This window comes from Coenobita brevimanus, chromosome 65 (genome assembly GCF_032717465.1).
Source record: "Coenobita brevimanus isolate Jiangsu-jjx chromosome 65, ASM3271746v2, whole genome shotgun sequence".
Classification (NCBI taxonomy): domain Eukaryota; kingdom Metazoa; phylum Arthropoda; class Malacostraca; order Decapoda; family Coenobitidae; genus Coenobita; species Coenobita brevimanus.
The window spans coordinates 16,453,248-16,478,696 of NC_137018.1; positions in this window are offsets into that span (position 1 = coordinate 16,453,248).

Genomic DNA, 25,449 nt, shown 5'->3' on the forward strand with positions numbered 1-25,449 from the left:
ACTGATTCCTGTTTCTCTGATAATCTTTAATACTCTGCAAAATTTGATGTTATTCCACCCAGTATTTCTTCCATAATCTTAAACACAAACAGAGACAGACAGAAGGACAGACAAACTGGACCAATCACTTAGCTCTTTTGCAAGTAGCAAGAAACATTCATAAAATGCAATTCCCGTGCAGTACGACCAATGTAAAGGCTTGTTCACATGATCAGTTGGCACTTGTAGTTTGGAAGGAGTCATAAGGAGCTACCTCGGGTGTTATGAAAGTAGTGCCGTGATATCTCAAAGGGTACTGAAATGTTTGTCTGGGGTATCTAGAAAGGCATCCTGAATAATACTGACTAGTGTCGTGTATTGTAAGTGATACACAATCTGGCAGTCACGAAACAGTAATTTGTGTCTTATTGCTATTTTGCTGAAAACAAAAATAAAAGAATCCACAGAATTGGGCTGTTTGTCCACAATCATTCTCTTTTTCCCTTTTACAGGAAACTGAAAGTGAAAAGAGTTCTAATATTAGAGGGGGGGGGTGGCAGGTTGACTAGTAGTTGAAACTGGGGAATCCCCCCCCCCCCAATAAAGTTTAAGAACCACTGATCTACCTTTATGATATGAATTATCACGATGATTCGAAAGTGATGAACAGCATGCTTGTATGCAACAGGTTTACACTGACATTGTAGAAAGGTCTTAAGACCGAAACTCTGACCTTGCTTTGTGCCCTTGACCTTTATCTGATTACTTTCAAAATCGAATAAATTCATCCAACAAGTTTCGTTCAGATCAAACAAATGTGTTCAAGTTGCTCCTACCCTGTGAGCTTGACCTTTGACATTTGACCTATTATCCTGAAAAGAGAATATCTGTAATTTCATTCTCGGATAACTTATGCCCTTCCACTAAGCTCGATCCAAATCAAGCCTATTTTGAGTTACAGGGGCGAACGTCTGACCTTACCTTGTAACTTCTACCTCAGACTGATTGTTCTCCAAACTGAATCACGCTACCTCATCCTACCCCTCGCTCCTTCTACCATGTATGATCATAATAAAAAAGAAACCGTATAACATGGCTTTGCTCTTCGCCGATGTCCGTTGTTCGTCCAAAGATTAATTAATAGTGACTCTAATATTCTTAAATCATAATACCTATTTGGGTTCATTTCCACCCAAGAGTTTTTCTCTATAATCTTGATAACTAAGTGACAGACAAAAGGACAAGCTAACAAACCACACTAAACACATATCCCTCTAAAACCTTCGCGTGCCACAAATAGAAGGGAAATATTTACTCTTCGCCCAGAGAAACATTAGAATACAGTATCAGTAACAGTTACTATTCCTAAACTTTCAGATATCTTAAAAATTCTATTAAATAACCGTTTGGACACTATGGTACAGGCCTCAGCTGCTGACACCAATGCAGACTGTGAATTGATTGCTTTATTACTACAACATTCTGTGAATGTGTGGGCTCTTCTTTTCTAAATAGAAGCTTAAACACACAATAATTCATAGCTCTACCTCATCTGTCTTTCTAACTAAAGTTTTCCATTTCCTCTCCAAAGTCATGATGCATTTACTATTCAACGTCGGTATTTTCCTGTAGTGAGTGATGGGCGCAGAAAGCCCTTTTTTCAACTCGCTCTTAATTACTGAACAGCTCGGCTACGACTATGTATAATTAACTACAAGTTTGATATATTATTTTGGTGGCAGGCGGTAAAAACGAACCAACTACATTCAAGCCGCGCCAAACGAGTTTATACGCAGCAGACTACTCTCCTGAACCGCTACAATGATAAACAACAGCGATAAATGAAAGCCAATTAACGTCTCCATTAGTCAGCAACCAATTTAAGAAGCAACGGTACAAGCAAAAACAGATACTACGATTCTTCAAGTAAACTATAGGCACGTGAGACGTAACCAAGATCAGCTACAAGTTCGCACCATACAGCAAAAAACTACAATTAATTGCTGTAAATGAAACCACAAGCATCTCAGGAAGCCTACAATTCTATGATCAAGTAACCACAAGTGAGTAAACGGTAAGAAGAACGAGTTACGAGTATGGAAAAACATGCTCTATGATTAATTAAGTACAAGTAACAAGTCTACGAGACATCTCTATAATCTTCTACACGCACCTACAAGTAGCGGCAGTCTTCAACAAACAACAAGTAAATCACAATAAGAAGGGACCGAGAATAAATTGAGAGAAAAAACAAACAAACGAACAGTGAGAGTTCATTCACAGCCCACTACCACATCAACCCCCACCAGAACCCACCCTTCTCCCCAGCCACCCTCCATCACCACCACCACGCTGATGCATGGGTGAACAGGTCAGACAACGGCACCAAATACCACGTAGCCCTGACCCAGTCATCTCACTCATCGTTACTTACTCAGCATTACTCATCGTTCCTTGTTTACTCACCACAGCCACCAGAGTGAGAAGCTGACGTGCTGTGCTAAGCGTTTGCTGAGAAAACCACAACACGTCAATCAACCCGTGTCTGACAACACCACCCACCACCACTCACACTGTTCCCATTACGGTAAAAATCAGTGAGTTGAATAGTTACTTCATTTATATAATACACAGTGATAGACACAGTGATAGACAAAACATTCTGCACAAACATATAAAACGTGCTTTATAGTTACAACTTACGTACAGTACATATACCTACTTCAGTTATCTACATTAAGTCAATCGCTAAGTACTTGCACCAACAATAACAATTATATACTGTATATATTCATTCATTTATTATAGCATTCATTTATTCCCAACGACTGTTTCCATTTATACATTTGGCGCATACATAAAATACGTGTTTCATGCGCAGAACTAAGCAACAATCCATCTGCAAAGTGATAAATAATATATACGATCATATTAACCCAGTGAGCAGTTTACAGAATTGTAATAAACAGTTATTAATTAAGGCTATCTAGTGGGACCAGACAAATTAAATTACAAGAAAAGCAGAAAAAAATGGCCAACACGAGTGAAGTTAGCAAGAATAAACAACCTCTCTCGCACAATCGTGAAGACAAAGATTTCCACACAGTGCTGACACGTACATTGCCCACCGTGGATACAAACGAACACCAAGTGAGTGTATATAGTTAATATTGTACATATTGTGTGTATATATATATATATATATATATATATATATATATATATATTTTTTTTTTTTTTTTTTTTTATGCGAGGAAGAAGGAACCAAAGGCCATGAGCCCGCAGTAACAGTTCCCTCCAAGAGAAAAACAAAATACAATATAGAGCCAAATTCAAGATCCGATCATTTTGAGATGCCTGGACACACTGCGTTTGAAAGACTGGAGATCATAGGCAGCAGGAAATACAGACAGAGGGAGATAGTTCCAGAGTTGACCTGTTGCATAAATGAAAGACTGGGAGTAACGGTTAATTCTTGCATTAGAGAGTTGGACAGAAAAGGATGAGAGTCTGCTGCCAGACGGGTGCTACGCGCCCGTCGTAGAGGTGGAGGAATGCAAGCAGACAGTTCAGAGGAGCAGTGACCATTAAAGTAGCGATAGAAAAGAGATAAAGATGCAACAGTGCGGCGAAGAGACAGAGGTTGAAGGGAGTCAGTAAGAGGAGGAGAGTTAATGAGACGAAAAGCCTTTGACTCCACCCTATTGAGAAGAGCTGTATGAGGGGAGCCTCCCCACACATGAGAGTTGTACTCAACACAGGGGAGGATAAAACCCCTGTATAGAGTCAACAATTGCGCAGGGGTAAAGAAAGAGCGGAGTCGGCTTAGCACACCCAATCTCTTGGAAGCAGATTTTACAAGAGATGTAATATGATCTTTCCAAGATAAGTCCCGAGTAAATGAAACCCCAAGCATGTTCAAGGATGATGTAGGATTAAGCTGAATATTATTAAACATTAGTGGGTATACCTGTGGAAGATTTTGTCGGGTTGAAAGGTGTAAGAACTGAGTCTTAGATGCATTAAAGACAACCATATTATTTTTACCCCAGTCAGAGATACGAGCCAAGTCAGACATTAGGTGTGCCATAGCCTCATCCCTTGTTTGTTGAAGTAACTGTTGAGATGGGCGTTGCGGGAACCGAATGGAAAGGTGAAGGGTGGAGTCATCAGCGTATGAGTGGATAGGGTTAGATGTACAGCTTAGAAGATCATTGATGAATAAAAGGAAGAGAGTTGGTGATAGGACAGAGCCCTGAGGAACACCACTGTTGATAGATCTAGGAGAAAGAACGATGGCCGTCTATAACAGCGGCTATAGAACGACCAGAAAGGAAGCTAGCGATGAAGGCACAGATAGAAGGATAGAAACCGTAGGAGGGCAGTTTGGAAATTAAAGATTTATGCCAGACTCGATCGAAAGCCTTTGAGATGTCAAGTGCAATGGCAAAGCTTTCGCCAAAGTCCCGAAAGGAGGATGACCAGGAGTCTGAAAGGTAGGTGAGAAGATCGCCAGTGGAGCGTCCCTGACGGAACCCATACTGACGATCGGAAAGAAGGTTGTGATAGGAAAGATGCCTTAAAATTTTTCTATTAAGAATTGACTCGAAAACTTTTGAAATACAGGACGTTAAAGCAATTGGACGATAGTTGGAGGGTTGGGAGTGGTCACCCTTCTTTGGGACTGGCTGAATGAGAGCAAACTTCCAGCAAGAAGGAAAGGTACAAGTTGACAGACAAAGACGAAAGAGTTTGCCTAGGCAGGGCGTAAGCACAGAAGCACAGGTCTTGAGAACAACAGGAGGGACCCCATCAGGCCCATATGCCTTGTTAGTACTGAGGCCAGTGATGGCAGAAAATACATCAACTGAAGAAATTTTAATGTCAGCCATGAGGAAGTCAGAGGGTGGAAGTGATGGAGGAACAGCACCGGAATCGTCTAAGGTAGAATTGGAGGAGAAAGTCTGTGCGAAGAGATCTGCTTTATCAGTAGAAGAAATAGCTACAGAACCATCAGAGTAGAAAAGAGGAGGGAAGGATGATGAGGTAAAGTTGTTAGAAAGATTTTTGGCAAGATGCCAGAAGGAGCGGGAAGAATTCGAGTTGGAGAGTTGAGAGCATTTAGTATGGATGAAATTATTTTTAGTAGAGCGAAGAACAGACTTAGCACGATTCCGGGCAGAAACGTAAAGATGATGTGATTCAGGGGTGGGTTGGCTCCGGTACCTTTTGTAGGCCCTCTCCTTGTTGCGGACAGCATTAGAACAAGCGTGATTATATATATATATATATATATATATATATAACAACAAAATACAGGGTTACGTAATATCAGTTTCAGTAATAACTGTGTAACATAACTAAGCCTTTAAAAGGGTCCCAAGGATTAGCCAGCAATTATGCAATCTCGGACATCACCGAAAAGCCGAACACAAACGATGAAAACAAAATATAGGGGATTAATACATGCAAAAATAAATTAAGATCACGTAACAAACAAACAAAAATAGTTGCAATTGATGCTACAAATGCCACAATACAGCATAAACTCCTTCTATAAGTGAAACAACGAGCAAAGTTATTTTTCTCCAAGAGCCAGTTGAAATGCGCATCTTCACTATCATCGATTGCAGCATGACTGGATTAGATAATTAATAGTTTTTCTTTCTTTTTTTTCGGTAGGATACGATGAGAGAACTTATAATACATATAGTGTATTATTACTACAGCAAGTGTTATAGATGACTGATCCATAATATAATTGATTGCTGCTATTGTGTTACTTTTTGTGTAACTATAAGCGTGTGCACACAATAATGTCGCAGCTTACAATGTAACATACAATGTAACTGTACGATATTACTGCAGTTACTACAATATTACTGCAAATACTATAATACCTACGATATTACAGCAGTTACTACAGTATTACTGCAACTACTACAATACCTATGATATTACTGCAGTTACCTCAATATAACTGCAATTACTACAATACCTACGATATTACTATAGTTACTACAATTAACTACAATATTTCCTTAATTATGTTGCTACAATTACGTAACTACAAACGATAGCATTACTGCAATTATGTTACATTTGCTACAATTATGTAACTACAAACGCTAATATTACTGCAATTATGTAACGTAACAATTACAATATTACTTCAATAAAAAATACAATTATGTAAAAATTACAATATTACTTCCAGTAAAAATACAATTATGTAACAATTACGTACGTACAATGAAACTACAATATTCCGACAATTCTGTGTTACAAGAATCATCATATAAGTTAAGTGCAATATTAGGCATTACTATAGGCGTAACACCATATGTAATGAAATGACCTAGCAATTTAACCATTGCATAATTATATGCGTGTGTCTGTTGTACATGCACATTTGTGCTCCTATATCACTACAATATGTTTTACAGTATTCTATGTTCAATTTTACTACATAACAGCTAGTAATGTATATATTCATACGATGTAATGACCTAGTAATATTACCACTGCATTAATATATGCATATGCCTGTTGTATAGACACATTTGTGCCACTGTATTACTACAGCAGATTATACAATATTCTGTATTAAATTTTACTACCATGTATTTACTCCATTATACATACAATATATTACTACAGTGTATTATATTTCTACAATATTATTATGTCCCTACAATATTGTTATGAATATTAGGTTTCTACAATATTATAATCAATACTGTGTATTTATAGTTTAGAAATAATTGCTACATGCTGTCGTAGGTTCGCCAGCAGGGCGTGACCAAGTGATGTCAGGACTCTAAAACATCATAATACAATACATAATAGCTAGTTGCGTACATATGTAATCTAGAGGTTACGTGAAGTCATAGTTAGAGGCTAGATGTAATGGCGTTCGCACATTCTCTCTGAGGAATGTCACAGACAGCGCAATATGCCACATACAGCACCTCGTGACGCCTGATAGGAAAGTCTCCAGAATCGAGAAAATTCTACTCAGCCGTGCAGCACATGTGACACAATCTTTCCTATACGAGACAGAAGGAGTTAGGAAGCAGAAGGAGAAGGGAGATAGAAGCGAGAAGGAGACAGGAGAAAGAGCAAGAAGGGGGTCTAGACTCTAGACAGAAGTACGGTGGGGAAAGGGGCAGGCTCGCGTAGTTAGCAAGCATAAAACGCATTGACTTCACTACACCCTTGTGAGACACAGTATAAATTTTGAGATATCCCCTTTGAAGAAATAAACTACAAACTACAAACCCCAGTACTAATCTTTATCCTTCTCCTGTCACCAACGACGAGTACAACTAAGATTATCTCCTACCAAATCAACTCACTGTTAACTACAGCTACGATTATAATTAACTACAAGTTTGATAATAGATAAACTCTTCTGGTAATGATTATATACGCGTTCCTGTTGGATCATCTACTACTGAAGTCAATAAGCATTGTCTCAGCAAATCCGAGACCAGGACTTTAAACGAACTTAAATCCGTGAAAATCTCCACATACAATGTAAGAAGCCTTGCAGAATATTTCAAACTTCATATCTTAATGACTGAATTAGAAAACAATAGTTGGGATATTATAGGTCTGAGTGAGATTCAATGAAAGGAAGAAAATTTACTTCACCTCCAAGACAGCCACCACCTATTTTACGACAGAGGTGGGCAGAATGAAAGAGTTACTGGTGTAGGATTTCTTATTAACAGAAATCTTGCAGAAAGTATGGTTAAATTCAGCAGTGTGTCTGACAGAAGAGCGTGGACTGTAATTACTATACAAAAGACACCTTGAAAATTATACAGGTATGCTGTATGCACCCACTTCTCAAAGCACAGATTAAGAAATAGATGCACTGTGTTATGACATCTCACAGATTATGGAAGTAGAAAAGACCAGATGTAATACACTCATGGTAGGCTTTATTGCAAATGGTGGGAAATCGAAAAATGGAGAAGCATGTATGGAAAACTTCACAGTAGGATAGATAAATGTCAGATGTGAAATGGTGGTAAATTTTGCTGAAATGTTTAATGTGAGAATAATGAACACATTCTTCCACAAAACAACAGGAGAAAATGGACCTGGAGAAGCCCAAATATTGAAACAAATAATGAAATCGACCTCATTGTAGTAGATAAGGATAATTCGATCACTAATGTCACATTTATCAACACGGTACTTGCAGGAAGTGATCACTGAATGATGGATTGCACAATCATGTTATTTCAGAAGTGAAAGAAAGAAGCTTATTAGAAATAAATAGTTATGCCCAATAAAAGAAAGCAAAAAAAAAAAAAAGTTGACATTCAGTTAGAAACAAAGAACAGATTTCTGGCTCTAAGTTACGCTGAGTGTGACATTCATGAATTGAACGATAGACTTACAAAAGTGTTAAGGGAATCAGCAAAGGTAGTGGGGTAAGCAAATACAACAAAAACTACCAAGTATTCAAAATCGACCCTCGAACTCATGAAAAGAAGAAAGGAGATTAAAGTGAAGACAAACGAAGATGAAACAGAAAGAGAAGAATTAAATAAGCTCATCAACAACAGACAGAAATAAGAATCGAGAGGGAAACATGGATTAGATGAAATAAACAATTGAAGAAAGAAAATGTCTGAAACAGGTCCGAAGCAATATAGCACTAGGAAAGCAACAAATTCGATAACTTAGACAAAATTGGTGGTCATTTTGTGCAAAGAGATGATGAAGAGAGTTGAAGAATTTTACAAAGAACTATATGTATCAAAAACAATAGTGCTGAGAGGTACCGTAACTTTTCAGCTGACAAGTGAAATACCAGAGGTAACACCAGATAAAGTAAATTTTTCTCTTAAAAGTATGGAAAGAGGAAAGGCCCCAGGAGAAGATGACATAGTAGTAGATTTAGCCTACTGATAGATGCAGTTCAAAATCGACTAGCCCATTTATTTACGCAATGTGTAAAGAAGAAGAAAATTCTCAAAACACGGTATAATGCAATAGTTATTTTGCTAAACAAGAAAGGTGACTCAAAATTTTTATCATAACTATCAACATGTTAGCTTTTTATCAGTTATTTACGAACTCTTCACTAAAGTCATTTCGAGCAGAATAACAACGAATTTGGATGAAAACCAACCTTGTGAGCTGGCAGGATTCTGGAGCAGGTATTCGACTACTGATCATCTACACACAATGAAAAAGGTAGTTAAAAAAAAAATGATAAACGACTATGCTTAGGCTTTGTCAGTTGCCAAAAGGCTTTTGACTCAGTAGAGCGTGTAGCAATTATAAACTCATTGGAGGGATAAGGAGAACCTCGTAAAACTACTCCAAACAGGAAGCGGTGCCAAGACACAGCAAACCCGTCCCCGGCAGTCATTATAGTGATGACGTATAAACACAACAGGATATCTAGTCAAAGATGTCACATATCAGATCTGGAGTAAATCGGGTGAAAATTGACGATTTTATGCTAATTTGAAATTTTAGGCCTTACCCACCTGGCACTGACCCCCCTACCGCTAAGTGGAGGGTGACCCCCTGACGTAATGAGGCATGTTATAGGATGCAGATCGGAAAGATGCACCATTAGGTTTTTTTTATTTCATGTCGATATGACGAATTTGAAAGGAGTTATGGCGAAAAAACCATCCCCCCACTTTTTTTTTTGTTTTTACATTTTTGGGACCTATAATCTGGGCCTTCGCCTAATTTCTCCCCAAATTTTGTCAGGTGATCAGATGATCATAACCCATGATCCCTGTAATTTCAGTCAAAATCGCGTTAGTAGTTTTTGCGTAAAGTTGTTAACAGACAGACAGACAAACCGAGTGATAACAACACCCGTCCTCGAACCCTAACGGGGTTGGGACGTGTAAACATATACAAATAGGGTACTGCTACAGTTAAGTTACACATGGACTAACAAAAAAAATTAAGATTGAGAAAGGCATCCACTAGGGGTAAACAATTTCAGACCACTTATTTACAAGATGCCTTGAAAGTATTTTCAGAAAGCTAGAATGAGAGAACAAAGGAGTGAACATAGATGATGAATACTTATATCATTAAAGGTTTCCATATGACACTGTATTAGTCTCAGAAGCAGCAGAGGCATTGCAAGAAATGTTAAGTGGCCTAAATGTAGAAAGTCTTTCAGTAGGGCTATAGATGAATTGGAGTAAAATTAAGGTAATGTTTAATCCATGTACACCAAATAGTGTCATCAGAATAAATGAAGAAATTCTTGAAGAAGTTGAGGACTACAATTACTTGGGGCAAATACTAACACTAACAAAATACCATGAAAACGAAATGAAATGGCGAATTACAATTTGAAGGACATCTTTCGATAAACATAGTGACATCATGAAGAGCAACTTGCCATTCTTTATGAAACGAAAAGGATATAACGAATGTATAAACCCAGTCATGACATACGGTTGTGAGACCCGGAAACTGACCAAATCAATGGAAAACAGATTAATCTGTTCTCAAAAAGCAATGGAAAGGTCTGTATTAAGGATAACTTTGAGAGACAGGAAAAGATCACCTAGGGTGAGAGGGCAGACTAAAGTCAAAGACATTGTAGAGGTTATAAAAGAGCAGGAGTGGAGGTGGAAAGGCAATGTACCAAGAATAAGGGATAACCGATGACCAATATGCTGACTGACTGGACTCCAAGAGACTGTAAGCATAGCAGAAAAAGGAAAGAAAGGAAGTGGAGAGATGAGACAGAGAAGTTTGCAGGCAAAATGAGGCAGAGATTGGCTCAGTCAAGGAATTCGTGGTGAAGGATGGGGGAGGCCTTTGTTCAGCAGGGAACTCTCAATGGCTGATTGTATATATATATATATATATATATATATATATATATATATATATATATATATATATATATATATATATATATATATATATATATATATATATATGCAATAGGGCCTTACGGTAGTAAACTGTCCAATGGTAAGAAAAAAAAAAACACGATCCTTTCAGGGAATCAGAGCTACGAAGGAATTAGGCATCCCCAACTGTATCACAGCCTTCTTCAAATGTGGGTGATGGATAAGTCCTTAGTTAGGTTATTCACTTTCCAGTTATTGGTGTAAAATTATTATGACCTATCTGGTTTTCAAACCAGTGTTACTGGTGAGCGATGAGCACCACTCACTTTGACATGATGCTTTCAGACTGCTGTAGCATGCATTCCTGGACATGCTCGAGTCTAGACGATGGTTTGTTTCCTACATGCTCATCTGTTAAGGTTTCAGAATCATTGGACAAGAGACTCTACCTTCCACATCATGCTGAGTAAAATCCGTCTGTTTTGGAGTGGTATATTACTGGTTCATTCATGTTACCTGCAGACAATTTTGTTAACTCTAGAGAATCCGTTTCTAGTGACGGGCTTACGAACAGTCTCCATGAACTCCTGCGCTACCTAATTTTACTCCCTTAGATGAATATACTTATCTGGTGGTTGCATGAATGAAATATAAAGATTAAAGTTAACCTCAGAACACTTTCTTACTGACCGATCTGTCTCCCAGATTACTGACGATACAGGGTAGGAGTGCAGTGTCCCCCACCCTGACCCTGACTCTGGGTGAGGAGTATTCGAAGCTCGGCTGTTGGTCCAACACCGTGCTCGTCCACACCTCACCAGCATCATCCATCTCGTCTTGAGTCACCACCTCTGATCATGAGAAAACGGAATTGGTCGCATCAGCAGCAACGCAGAAGAGGACATAATTAACTAGGTACAGAGTACAAGACATAATGAATGAGGGATACAGGATTGGCAAATAGGAAAATAAAAATAAGACAAAAAGTGTAGTACCCCAGAGCAGGAATATAAATAATTACCATACAATGTGACATAATATATTAGACATTTAATAAGAAACATAATAACGGGATATAATAAATTAAGAAGACAAAATCAGATACAAATCGAGAACATAATAACAAGGCAATAAGCAGGAATACAATAACGGGTCACAATAAGCGAGGAACACTGCAGTGGACATTATGGACATTATGAGACATAATGCATCATTAACACAAAAAGGAAAGGTAAACGTGTGACAGATGCCACCAGGCACTTCACAGGTATCGGCAACTTTGGCCTTTGAGTCTGTGGTGTGTTACTGACCCACCATCATGAGGTACAAGTTATTGAATCAAAGCAAGTTACCACAATTACCTCCCTTAAGTATTACCGTGGAATTTCGTTTTAATTTTCAACCCCACAAAGGATGGCTGGAAACTTTAGTCGAGAGGCACCAGCCCACGCTAGAAGTCCGACCCTGGCCCTGTCAGATCGGTAGTTTCATAGCTATCAACACTAACCATGATGAACAGGGTATACTAAACTAACTAAAAATGGGATATAAGACCAAAGAAATGAGGCATAATGTAATATGAACACAAAAACTGAGCAAAATACTGACACAAAGGGGGAGGGTACAAAATATTGCAACATTTGTTTTCCAAAATATGTTTTCCGTCTTTTGCGATATTCTAAACATCTCAGCTGTGTATCATATAAACTCTTGATAATGATTTCTGTTTGAATGAATAACTGTACTTTGGCCAATAGCCAGTTTACCTCATGTGTTTATCATAACCACAGGGGCTTCATGTATTTATATGGCATCATGAAAAGTACAGTTGCCAAACTTTCCACCTGGGCACCTAGCCGCGAGAGGTGGGTAACGGGTGCTGGCAACAGTGTATCTGTTTGTTTGTGTGTACATGCTCGACGAAAGTTCGGATCATCAATTCTCTTCGTCTGTAATGAACCTCCGTCAGAGTCAGAGTTAATCCCATAGATGGCTGGGTACGGAGTTGGGTGGGGAGAAAAATGTCTCATGAGTATGGCGGCTCTCCCATCGGCTCTGCCAGTTGCATGAAACTGGTTGCAGGGAAAATCGTTGTGTGCCACAGGTCGCGTTGACCAAGGCCAAATAATAATGACTACATTAATTTTATAATAAGATAATATATATAATTTTACGATATAAATTTATACTATTATATTTTATATATATTATACTATACTTACTTGGCCCTGGGCCGTGCAACCCGTGGCACGCAACAATTCCATGCCACCTGTTTCATGCAACTGGTCAAGCCGATGGGAGAGTTGCTTAAGGGGGGAGGGGGGGCTTGGCATAGTGAAGGCCAGGGCAGGCGCCGGACGGGGTGGGGGTTACGTTATTCATACCTTCATACCACCAGTGATAATAACTGCCGAAGTAGTTTTTGAGATCCATTAGCATTCTACTAAATATTTATGTTAACAATACTAAACGTTTTATTTTCTATGCTGTTTTTACATTTTTACCATAATATATTAATGCACTAAATACTGGAATCCCTCCAAGCCTTTATCTCTTTCTCACTCTCTCCTTATATCAGAAATTCCATTTCATAGGGTTATCACTTGATATCATTGTCAGCATAGGTTGAAGAGGTATGCATTTACCGTACTTAACAACTACGTCCAGTTACAAATAAGATTACCTGCCATATTCACGTCATGAATCAGATTGGCCAATAAAATTTAGGATGATGTTCAGACACTGTTAACGGTTGCTTTTTCCTCGTTGGTTGTACTTCAGGTAGATGTTATTATGTGTTCTTTGGTGCACCACGAAGAGGTATGTTAAAATACTGTCACCCCAACAGGCAAAGAGTTTAATCATACTGTTGTCGAATGTGGCTATTATATCAGCTATGATAATGACTTACTGTATCATATTTCATATGACTGTGGTCATAACAGCACACCTTTATAGTCCATTCATCTAACGAATGACTGAATTATACATTACAAGGAAAACTGATTGTGAGCGGTGCCAATTATGTGTGAGGTCACACATTTAGACGCTCATCGATTATTCACCGAACATTATCTCACATTATAGCATGATGAAGACACCACCTCTCCATCACAGTATGCAAAAGCTTTCAGTCATTTTAAGCATGAATTGTTAGGACATTTATATAACCATTGCCTGTGATATTACTTATGTGATTGGTGAATGCAGCATAACGAACATGAAATTATCATTACAGGCTGGAACACTGATTTTTTTTTTTTTTTTTTTTTTTAATCCCACGAACCTAGACTCGAGGCAGTATTCTGCCTCAACGAACGAGTTTCAACCTCCGGCATCTACTGTACAGTTCCTATCTCTCCTACTTAGTTCATATTAATATCCGCCCAGTGAGTAATCCTGTAACGATTAATGACCTAACTTACCTAATCATATCTCGGATCAAGAATGATATTTCAATAGGTTTAATCGTGACCGGCCCAGGACTGGTGAAATGCGAAATGAACAGTCAGACACAGGTATCTATTTTTTTACCGTAAGGGCCGGTCACTCGACGAATATTCCTCCCAATATTCAGCAGAAATTTTTAACCATGGGTTTATCATGTAGTAATGAAAAAGAAAACGTTTATAAATGTGTAATATACTGTATGTAAAGATGAGGTCTTTTAGATTATTTTACTCATTGTTTTCAATACTCGCATTATCCAATACTTTCAGGAAGTTCCTTTGAAATTCTATCGGCTAAAAATTGTCTGCTCAATAGTGGGATGAACTCTGATGGAGGTTCGGACGAATAGAGTCGATGATCCGAACTTTCGTCGAGCATGTACACACGAACAAACAGGTACACTGTTACCAGCACCGTTACCCACCTCTCGGGGCTAGATGGCCCAGGTGGAAAGTTTGGCGACTATACCTGAGGGCGTTATTAGCGGTTAGATAATTACCATTTTAAATGGCAGTATGGTAACTGTTAAGTTCAAAGCAAGTAAATATCAAGAAACAACAATTTGCCCCACACCTGGGAACAAAGTGTTTCATTCCACCCCTGACTCAAGAAGCGAGAATGGCTATTAAGTTTTTAGCGACGAGCGTGCGTCTGTGTGTGTGTGTGTGTGTGTGTGTGTGTGTGTGTGTGTGTGTGTGTGTGTGTGTGTGTGTGTGTGTGTGTGAGTGTGTGTGTGTGTGCGTGTGTGTGTGTGTGTGTGTGTGTGTGTGTGTGTGTGTGTGTGTGTGTGTGTGTGTGTGTGTGTGTGTGTTCTCACAGATTAATTAGCCCTTATAATACTATGTTTCTAATGAACAGTTGTGTGTGGACCGCCACGCCAGTATCCTTCATGGGCACAAAACTAGGGACTCTGCAGTAAGCAAGGAAATGAAACAACCTTCACAGTGTTTCTTACGTTAAAGACTCAGGCATCAGAAGAAGGAAAGTTTGAGTCAGTCATTATTTTGAACTGGCATCTGCTTTCATGGATAGAATCATTCATCATTAATTCATCCATATGTCACGACTACGAAACATCTGTAGAAAATTTTACAAGTGTCTATCTTTCTCTTCACCTGTCTGACTATCTGTCTTTCTGTCTTATGGATGGCCACTGTTGTCAAGCCAAAGAACTTACCACCTACAGTTTCTCATAAACAGGATCTATATAATATTGATGCTCTTACTGGAATATTATTTTCGTTTCTCCTTATGAAATCTTCCAGCACTTACTCTATATGCGTGTTAAAAGTATATTAGAATACACAGACCATTTTTGGTTTATGCTACTTGTAGCATTATAAAGTTATTCTACCATCCAACCTGCTGGCTGTCACTGTGTTTCTGTATCAGTTGCAGAGCGAAGTGGTATTTAAATGACGATGCATGCACAATTTCAGCTGATAAGAGAACCCTTGATTATGTAATTTCCTATTAAAAAATCGGCAGAGTTAGTCATTCCTAATAGTGAACCAAATATTTAACCAATATCCAATGTTTCTACAAACCCTAATGTAACTGACTTTAGTGTGGACGGGACTTGAAGCAATAATGGGTAAACACCTACCAGTATGTAAAATTGTTTGTTCGTAAATTAATAACTATGAATGTGAATACTGGCTTTGCTGAGATTCATGGGAACAACACCATCCCACGTGAAGTTCGACCTTCGATGGTTCCACCCTTTCCAAACAGTGGCTGAGGTGAACATCTGTTATTATACAAAAGTTTATGTTCTTCGGTAAAAAATTTGACTGTCCATAACGACTCTGAGGGCTAAAATTCGTGCTCTTAGGTGCAAGGACTGTCCTTGCCTAACTGTTTTGGGTGGGACACCTGACCCATGTGGAAGGCGGCCTTCGGGGGTCCCACCCTGACTGAAACCTGCCGTAGAGGATGGCTACCACTGCAAAATTGTGTTTTCCTAACACTACTCCTACGAGGATTGAAACCCATTCCCTAAGTAAGTACAATAACTGAGTGTGTGAGTGAGAAGAATTGAGAGAGGTAGAGAGTTTAGGGGCGAGCACTATATTTGCACGCCCATGGGGGTCTAGCAAAATATAGAATTGAGAAAAACATACGAGACCAATAGATTTTAAAAACGTAGATGATGAAATTAATTACAGAGCACAAACTTAATATAGAGGTCATGTCATTAGAGAAGTCATTATGGAAACTGTGGGTCACGTCCTGGTTCTCGGGCATCTGCATAATTAGTGGCAGCCCAATGGAGGAGCCAGAGGACGAACATGTTAAGCCTTTTAGCGCCTGAGATGTATAAGGGAATTACTGGCCGCCTGACGCTACACTTCCTAAGAGTTAGACAGATAAATAGTATTGCAAGTTCAGGTTGGGTTTAGAGTTGATAATTGTCCAGGAACAGTTTTTTTTTTTTTTTGAAAAACATATATAAGTTTTGAAACATTAACTTGAGAACTAACCAGCTGTTTGCATCTCTTACTAATGACAAGCTTGCAGAAGTAGCCTTGATGATACAATGTCCACAAACCAAAGGTTGCCTGAGTGGCGTGTAATATGTAAAGAAGTAGACAGTGCATTTCATAAGATACAGAAAAAAACTGTGATGAAATACATATCTAACGTTCCAAGTTCTCTGTGCAATATGTGCTGAAGTGCTTTGGATGAAAATTTGTTATCGTTCCTCAGCTTAGCTGACATAGTGCAGGTTCATTTTCAGCTGTGTCCTCATTGTCCCTGATTTCGAAAGTGTATGCCTGCTGTCTCCTCAAATTACCATTTTTAGGTGGCGCAACTGCAGTGGTGGGTGAGTGCAAGAGGAAGAAGGAAAGAGTAATGAGATTTTTATCCAGTATTTTCCAAATAATTCTAAAAATAAAGTGGATAAAGGAATGAACTTTAGAAAATTCATGGTAATGAACGATGACTAATTTAGTGAATGACTGGTAAATAATGTCTAGGGCTGCCTTCAGGTGACCCCACACTGCGTGATAAACGGTCTGTCATAATCTAAGAAGCCATTTACTACGCTAGGTGGTAAATACAAAATCTAACCCACATGTTCCCTTCATATCATCAATGCTATGAAGAGGGTCTGGGGAAGGTTAGTGACCCGCCTGAGCCGTAGTAGTAGTAGTAGTAGTTGTAGTAGTAGTAGTAGTAGTAGTGGTAGTAGTAGTAGTAGTAGTAGTAGTAGTAGTAGTAGTAGTAGTAGTAGTAGTAGTAGTAGAAGTAGAAGTAGTAGTAGTAGCAGTAGTAGCAGTAATAATAATAATAATAATAATAATAATAATAAATAATAATAATTATAATAGCAATAATAATAATAATAAATAATAATAATTATAATAGCAATAATAATAATAATAATAATAATAATAATAATAATAATAATAACATAATAATAATGATACTACTACTACTACTACTAATAATAATAATAATAACAATAATAATAATTAGCTACCTATTTGCTTATTGTGTAGCCACGATAAAGAAGCTTTGCCATAACTATTTATGATATTAATGGTCTTTGTAGTTATGAAAAATGCTGCTTTTGTGTTTTCTGCCTAAAACCTTCATATGAACAGAACATAGATATTTGCACAGTTTTATCTGGCTAACTGTATGCTTAACTGTAACAATATTTCTGTCAGATAATGAGAGGGACCACATTTATGTTTCTGTAAAGTTACAGCTTTACAAGTTTTATGATTTTCTCTGATATGTGTTACGATGAAAACACTGAGCAGATTTGAATTCGGTGCTTTTCATTTGCCTAAATGGCAAAATATTCAGTCAAAACTCTCAGCAAACTTTTATAGCATAGGATTTTCAACCAAACTGCTGCATCTCAATTAGAATCTGAGGTATTTCAATTCCAAATATGCACTTTTTGCACCAAAAATGACTATATGACCTTCAAAAATAGGTGAAGGTCATTTATATATGGCAAAAGTACTTGAGGTACCCTGGGGTGCCTTCCTGTATAATACCATCAAGATCTAGGGAAAAAAAATGAGCAAAGAAAAATTTAACAATAAGCTTCGCTATGTATATATATATATATATATATATATATATATATATATATATATATATATATATATATATATATATATATATATATATTTATATAGATAGATAGATAAATAGATTGATAGATAGATAGATATAGATATATAGATAGACAGATATAGATATAGATATATATATATATATATATAGATATACAGTAGGCTCGCACAGTGCGCGAGACATTGGGTGGTCCACGACCTCACGCTCTGGGAATTCGCGTACTGGGAATACATAATCTTATGGGAATAATTACATATGGGCGGTACCCCTTCATACCTGGACATTTTTTTGGCCCTTAGAGATATAATAAAGGTCATATTTTTCAGACATTGTGCTAAAGCTATAGCTACAATAACAAAAATATGGTTAGTCACCTTAACAACAGTAGACAATAGGTCTGATGACCTTAAATAACAGGGGTTCCGAGGCGCGGCAACACTTACAGCACCGCACTCCCCACCGCACCTCCCACCTCACCAATATTTCCCTCCATAGACCCCTCTTGAGCACCTTCCCCAGGAGCATCAAAGTCACTCACTTCGGCCATAAACACTTCAAAGTCCAATGCTGACACTTCTGACATTGCATCCTCTTCATCAACAGGAACAGGATCAGACGATGTTGGTTCCTCAATTTCACCAACTTGAGCCCACCGTGTGTAACTTGTTATGGGCGTCTGTCTTCTCCAGTTTATTTCTTCCCTGTGCCTATCTGTGTAGAAACGGAAGAGTTTGTCGATACCAACCAGAAGTTCCTTCGTTCTTAGGTTGCTCACTTCCTGTTCCTTCACCTCTTCCTTGAGCTTATCCATGGCAGCAAGGATCTTGCTAATGTTTGACATACACAGCTCAGTCCCGTCTTCCATCATGCTAGGCTGCTCAACTTGACTCTGCCTGGCGTCGGGCTCTGCGTCAGCCTCGTCCATCCATTGCAACACTTCCTCGGGAACCTGTTCCTCAGTAACAGTGTGCACTTCTTGTATGTCTGCCAATGTAACGTCCTCAAAACCTGGTACAGCTTGTGCTGCTGTCAGTGTTGCTGCCTCAGCCTCGGCCAGTGGTTGAATGGCCGTCTCCTGGGTCGTGCATAAGTGAGGCACGAGCATTCGCCACGAATGATTCACCGTTGCAGGTCTAATCTGGTGCCAGGCTTGTAGGAGAAATTCAACTGCGTCCTTCACCGTGAAATTACGCCAAAATCCCTCACCAGTCATGGCATCTGTGGCAGGTTGGGATACAGCTGCTGGTGGAGATGGAACGGGAGCAGATGCCTCATCTTCTTGTAGGGCATGAAGCTCCTCTTGTGTGTCGGTCTTCCGGCATAGGTAGCCGTACACTTGCTTATGGTAGAAGTGCTTCACAGTGACGATTAGTTCTTGATCCAGTGGCTGCACTAGTGACGTCGTGCGGGGCGGCAAAAACACAACACGACAATCCTTATGCAGATCTTCAAGGTATGGAGGGTGACTTGGTGCACTATCAAGCACAAGGAGCATCTTAAATGGGATGCCCAGTTCCCGACACTTGGCCCTGGCATCAGGGACACACCGCCTCGTTAACCAGTCTGCCATAATTTTCCCGGTCATCCAACCATTTGCGGACTTGTACCAATACACGCCACTTGCATCCATGTTAGTGAGGTTTTTGTAGCACCTTGGCTGTGAAGCTGTGTATACAACAACTGGCCTCATCTTGTGGCTCCCAAACAGGTTTACAGCGAACATTACCATCATCTTACACTTCTGGAGCTTGTGACCAGTGGCTTGTTTCTGTCTTTTAGCAATGTAAGTTGATTTGGGCATGGCCTTGTAATATAACGACGTTTCATTGATGTTGTAGATCTGATCCTTGGTGTACTGTCTCTCTTCAATAATCTCGCTAAATATCACAGGATAGTCTCTCGCGGCCAGCTTGTCGGCAGAGGCACGTTCACCAGACACTTTCATGTAACGGAGTTCATTGCGCTTGAGAAAACGGTCCAGCCATCCAACCAATGCCCTGAAAGGTTTTTCCACTTTAACCTGCGAGATGCTGCCTTGTAAAAGAGCTGGGCTTGGTTCCGAATAAATCTTCCATTCAGTGGAACACCTTCCTTTTCCTTCCTCATTATGAAGGTGGCAAGATAGCTCTCCATTAGTATCATAGCACGATTTCCCACCCGCGGACGGCCATCTAGGTCAGAGGCACCATGCATCTTCACTACACCCTTCATGGTTTCACGGTTCTTCCACACAGTTCTCACTGTAGATTCAGCCAGTCCCAGGGCTCTCCTGATGGCAGTGTTTCCTTGACCCTCCTCCTTCATCTTAATGATCTCTAACTTGGTGGTGTGCGTCAGAAGTTTCTTAACTCTCTGGGTTGGAGCCATGGTGCAGCGAAGTACAGGCAAGGATGGAGCAGCACAAAAAACACCACATGTTGTACACGACAGGTTAGCTGTAGAGAGTGGATCCACACTGTGCACGAGGCAGGACTGTTATGGCGCGCCCACTCCCTTGTACCCCAAGCTGCGCAGTAGAATGCCCAGGAATTTCTGCGCATCAACATGACGACACGTGACGCGCTGTGTGAAAGGTGGTCGCACACTAATAGAAAATGGCATTTTTGAACCACTCCTTCCCTCTGCCTCACGTTCTGTGTGGTAAACTCGCGCATTCAAGGTTTTTGGTTATGATTTTTGGTCGCTCGCACACAATGCGAATCGTGCACTGTGATGACGCGCACTGTGGGAGCCTACTGTATGTGTATATATATATATATATATATATATATATATATATATACTGTATATATAAATGGTGAAGCCTAACTCTGGATCACCTATGAGAATACTGGTGAAGTTGCATTTTTATAATAACTCAAAAACCGTTGGTCAACCCGCCACCAGAAAGTATACAGACCTGGTCCAGGACAAGACAAAACTTCCACGGCCAAGAACTGCCTCAATTATGGTTTGGTTTTCCCTGTATGAAAAAGCAAACGAAAAATGTTGAAAAGTGGGGTGTCCGAAGTAACTTACTCTCATACATGAATGACCTTCAAATTTTTTCCACAGAAATTTTTGGACAATAAGTTTATCTAGATTTCCTTACATGTTCATGTATCTATAATTTTTTTGGAGTTAACTGAGATTGAAAATTTATGATTTTGTGACATTTCTTGAACTGTGACCTAGAAAAGTTGGACATGTATAATAGTGTCATAGTGTTGTACGTCCTTAACAAGTATTTTGAAAATAAGAGACAAAGAGAAACGGAATAATAATAATATAAGAAACCGATACAAAGCTCTCCACCTAAGTTAATAGGTTAAGTAATTGCCAACAGTTGACCAAGTGCCAGGCAGAAAATACGCTGAGGATGGCGGTGTGAAGTGTTATGGGCTTCCCTGAAGAAGCAAAAGGAGGGGAGATAATGAGGGTTCTTCAATATGCAATTGCTGACCTATATAGATTGACTGAATTCAAAGGGAAGAGTAAGTTTGTGAGGGAACTGGAGTAAGGACTGGGCGTGTATGCTCATGTGGATGAGAGTGAGAGGGCAAAGGAAGATGTATGCATTGCTAAGTGGAAATGATGCAAGGATGATATAAGAAGATATTAATCAACTGGATCAAGGATTGTGTAGGTAGGGATAAAAGTGGAATACTGTACTTTCATGACCAGTAATCACACAACGCTTCATCAAAGGACTGAGCCGCTAGATAAAACCAGGGTTCAGGGAGAATGGAGAATCATATTTGGAAAAGCTTGATATTAATGGATATTTCTAATCTGAGTTATGAATGGCAGAGTGGAGATGTTACAGTACTTAGGATGGTTGTCCTGTGGAGTGTAACTATTTGTATTGCCAGCATATATATACAGTATACTGTATATATATATATATATATATATATATATATATATATATATATATAGAGAGAGAGAGAGAGAGAGAGAGAGAGAGAGAGAGAGAGAGAGAGAGAGAGAGAGAGAGAGAGATTACAGGGAGTATGTGTAACTAGTGATTTCATGATATCCTTATTGAATTAGTGAAATGAGTTAAATTAGGATGGGTCAATTAAGGTTAGGTTAATTTAGGTTCCGGTTAAGTTAGACTGCGATAATCTAGGTTAAGTTCAGGTTAGGTTGGACGAGGTTAGTTAGGTTAAGATAGGTCAGGCTAATTTAGATGAACGCTTAACATAACGTAGCATTCATAAAAATTTACCTAACTAACCTAGCCTAACCTAGCCTAAACTTAACCTAGATTACCCCAGCCTAACCTAACCGCAGCCTAAATTAACCTAACCTTAATTAACCCATCATATTTTAAACTCATTTCACGAATTCACTAGAGATTTCATGAAATCACTAGTTACACAAATTCCCTGACTCACACACACACACACACACACACACACACACACACACACACACACACACAGATAGATAGACAGATATACTTATAGATAGACTGACAGATAGAGAGATATCAACAAGAGACAAAGAGAAGAAAAAAGGAAAAGATACATGGATCACCTCAAAGAAACCATAAAAAAAAAAAAGGCAAAAAGGATGAAACAGGTCCGAGGCAAAATGGCACCGGGAAAGCAACAAATAACATTATTGAAAAACAAAAATGGAGAAGTTATTAAATACAGAGATAGATGGTGAATAGAGTTGAATAATTTTACGATGAACTGTACCGATATGCATCACAGACAGTGGTACCAATAGCTAACTTTTCAGCTGACACAAGTGAAATACATGAGGTAACACCAGACAAAGTAAACATTTCTCATAAAAATATGAAAATAGGGAAGGCTCCAGGAGTAGATCGAATAGTTGCAAATTTACTGTTGGATGCAAGAGCAGAAGTACAAGACAGGCTCGCCCTCTTAATTATTCGATGTATAAAAAAGAGAGAGAAAAAAAATCCCAAAACAAGGTGTAATGCAATACTTATTTTGCTTTGCAAAAAGGTGACTAAAAAGATCTTAGTAACTATTGACCCATTAGCTTATCATCAGTCATTTATAAAATCTTCACCAAAGTCCTTACGAACAGAAAAACAACAAATCTTGAAGAATACGAACCTCGTGAACAGGCAACATTCCGAAACAGGAATTCAACTACTGATCATCTACACACAATGAATCTGCTAAGTGAGAAAACTAAAGAATATAATAGACCACTGTGCTTAGGTTTTCTTAATTACGAAAAGACTTTTGACTCAGTGAAGCACATAGCAACTAAAAATTCACTGCGAGAAGAAGGAGTAAATGAGAACATTGTAAAACTGCTATAGAACATAATTATGTAAAGAGGAGAGCTGCATCAGTTAAATTACATAAAGACTCGGAAAAAAACAAGATTGAACAGGGCGAGCAACAGGATGATACAATTTCACATAAATTATTTACAGCATGCCGAGAAAGCATTACCAGAAAGTTAGACTAGGAAAACAATGGAGTAAACATAGAGGAAGAAAGGCTAAACCATTTGAGATTTGCAGATGACACAGTCCTAATAAAAAAAAAACAGCAGAGACATTGCAAGAAATGTTAAATGACCTGAAGAGAGAAAGTCTCAAGGAAGGGCTAAAGATGAACACAAGTAATACTCAAAGAACGTTTAATCCACACACATAAAAAGGCGTCATCAGAATAAGCGAAGAAAATCTTGAAGAAGCCAACGGGTGCAGTTCTATCTATCTATTGCCAGACGCCTCAATCCCTTTGGGGTGGCCACAAACAAATCGCCTCCACGTCGCCCTGTCCCTCCCCATTTCACTGTCCTGCTCCCAACTCACATCCCCCTCTCTCATATACCTCTCCACCCCATCCCTCCATCTCATCCTCGGCCTCTCTCTCCCTCTTCCCCCCTCGACCTCACTCACATACACTCTCTTCGTCAGTCTTTCACCCTCCATCCTCTCCACATGGCCAAACCACCTCAGTGTATTCCTCCTAACGCTTCCTATTACATCCACATACGCACCACAACGCTCCTTTATATCCTCATTTGTCAGCCTGTCTCTCCATGTGACTCCACAGGCCCCTCTTATATAACTCATTTCCACTGCTCTCTTTCTTGACTTGTGTCCTTTCACCAACGTCCATGCTTCACTTCCATACGTTAGAGTTGGTATCACAATACTGTCATGTAGTAACTTTTTCACTTCCATGCTCACTTCCCTGTTTCTTATCACTGCTTTCAAGAAACCAGCAATCTTTCTTCCATGCTGTACCCTTTAAAGCACTTCACCCTCCAAACCTCCATCCTTAACTCATCACACTACCCAAGTACGTAAACGTACTCACATTTTCATCAGAATAAGCGAAGAATCTTGAAGACGCCAACGGGTACAGTTACAAATACTAAAAGTAATGGAAGACTTTGATAGCAAAAAAAAAAAAGACGCACTACAATTGGACGGAAAGCTTTCGTTAAACATAAAGACATTATGAAAACTAGCTTGCCAATATGAATGAAACGAAAAGTATATAATGAATGTATAATCTGAGCTATGACGAACAGTTGTGAGACCTGGAAACTGGCAAAAATCAATGGAAAATACACTAATCTGTTCTCAGAGAACAATGGGAAGGTCGATGCTGGGAAAATCTTTAAGAGACAGGAAAAGGCCAACTTGGGCGAGAGAGCAGACTAAAGTCAGAGACACTATAGAAGTTATAAAAGAACAGAAATGGAGGTGGGCAGGCCATTTACCAAGAATAAAGGATAACCGATGGAGCAATAGGCTGATTGGCTGGACACCAGGAGATTGTAAGCGTCACAGAAAAAGGCCATAAAGGAGACGGATAGATAAAACAGAGAAATTTGCAAGGAAAAAGTGGCATAGACTGGCTCAATCAAGGAATTAGTTGAAAAGGTTGGGGGAGGCCTTTGTTGAGCAGTGGATTTGTAATGCCTGATGATGCTAATGATAATGATGATGATTATCTATCTATCAATCTATCTCTAAGGTATATGCAGTCAACATATATATATATATATATATATATATATATATATATATATATATATATATATATATATATATATACCATCAATT